Source organism: Oxyura jamaicensis, unplaced genomic scaffold (genome assembly GCF_011077185.1).
Source record: "Oxyura jamaicensis isolate SHBP4307 breed ruddy duck unplaced genomic scaffold, BPBGC_Ojam_1.0 oxyUn_random_OJ102842, whole genome shotgun sequence".
NCBI lineage: Eukaryota > Metazoa > Chordata > Aves > Anseriformes > Anatidae > Oxyura > Oxyura jamaicensis.
Window position 1 is genome coordinate 5561 of NW_023312273.1, and position 1529 is coordinate 7089.

At 44.5% G+C, this 1529-nt stretch overlaps 1 long non-coding RNA gene across 1 annotated transcript; it reads right to left on the reverse strand.

The window, feature by feature from the left end:
• Nucleotides 1-243: 243 nt before the first annotated feature.
• LOC118160172 lies at nt 244-1518 on the reverse strand. The gene is made up of 2 exons (XR_004747345.1): nt 873-1518; nt 244-641 (listed from the first exon to the last, which is right to left on the reverse strand). It is a non-coding gene; the product is annotated as an uncharacterized LOC118160172 (long non-coding RNA).
• Between the last annotated feature and the right edge of the window lie 11 nt (nt 1519-1529).

The following is a 1529-nucleotide window of genomic DNA, read 5'->3' on the forward strand; positions in this document are numbered from 1 at the left end:
CCCAGCATAAGTATACTCTGCAGTGTACCCATACCGCAGCCCTTTCTGGCACTTGGCAGTGCTCTCTAGAATCCCATAGATGCTTTAAGCACTGAAGTTAAAGGTGTCAATATTGCACCCTTCCTTAGCAGTCCAGCAGTCAGACAGAAAAATCAAGCCTGTATACAGCCACAGTGGGAGAATGGGAGAACCTTTCTGATCACCTCCCTTTTTCAGGAGAAAGTTGTCTCCTTTTTTTTTATTTTTTTTTTATTTTTATTTTTTTTTTTGTCTTACTTGTTTATTTGTGACCTGCCTCCATCCCTCCTCTTAACACAGAGGCCTCTTCCTCTCCTCACCTGCTCTGTAACAGGAGCCTTCCAGTTGCTTTGATGGGTAATGGAAAGAAAGGCTATTCAGAAGGTCACCTTCTCAGGTGACTGCCCAACTGTGATTGCTTCCAGTGACATTAGCTGAGAACAAAAGAGGCGGCTGAGTAACTGTGTAGCTTGGACACTCATTCAAGTGCAGCCCATCTTCAAATGACAGGTCTGTCAGTACCAGCCTCTCTGCTTACCTGTCTGGTTAGGCAATCTGTTCCTTCTCCACTGAGATACTCAGTGGTTTTCAGGCGACCGGAAGCCATGGTAAGAAGGTCATTGCTGGAAAGAGAAGACACAAACAATACAAAGAGCTGCAAATCAAACTCCCTAAAGGAAAGACGCATTCACTTCCCTTTTGCCTTCCTGCAGCAAAGGCCTTCAGAAATTGGTCTCTGGGGGGAGGAGAAGGATTAAGAGATGGCAAAAGGCCATCCCAGTCTCTTCAGGGCTAGTGTGATGCAGCTTTTGTCTTAACCAAATAACCCACAAATGGAATAGACATTAACCTACATGACATAGAGATGTTATGCTAGGAGTGGAGAAAACACTGCTTGTATTTAATTTAACGTGACTCGATGTCCGTCAGCAGAACAAACAGACTTCTTAATGAGAAACGTGGCCTTAGCATACCCTGGCTCCAACGCTCAGCCATGTCTCAGCAGAGGGACAGCAAAGAGGACTTTTCCTCCAAAGGATTAGTGTGCCAGCATTTCTGTTCAGCTACGTCTGGCATTTCTGAGAGTTCTCCTTTTACACGGAGGGCAGCAGAAACATTGCTGAACCCATGGGCATTCCCTGTCACATGACCCATTGGGTCTGGTGACATCTCTCTCAGCACGCCTAATGAAATAATTGCAGCATAACTGACAACACCATTTGAAAGCTGCACTTGCCACGGATGTTTTCAAACACCTCTTGTCTCTGCTAATACTAGAAATGTTTTTGCTTCATTGCTATGAACCTTGGCTTATTGATAAGCAAACACACTCCCAACCCATTGTGTGAATGGAAGTTTATAATGGCTTTATTTTTCACATATAAAGTGTTGTATAACCCCACCCATGAAAGACACCATCCTATCAGTCCTGTGGCAGAAAATTCACTGTGTGATACAAATCACGAAGGAAGGAAGGAAGGAAGGAAGGAAGGAAGGAAGGAAGGAAGGAA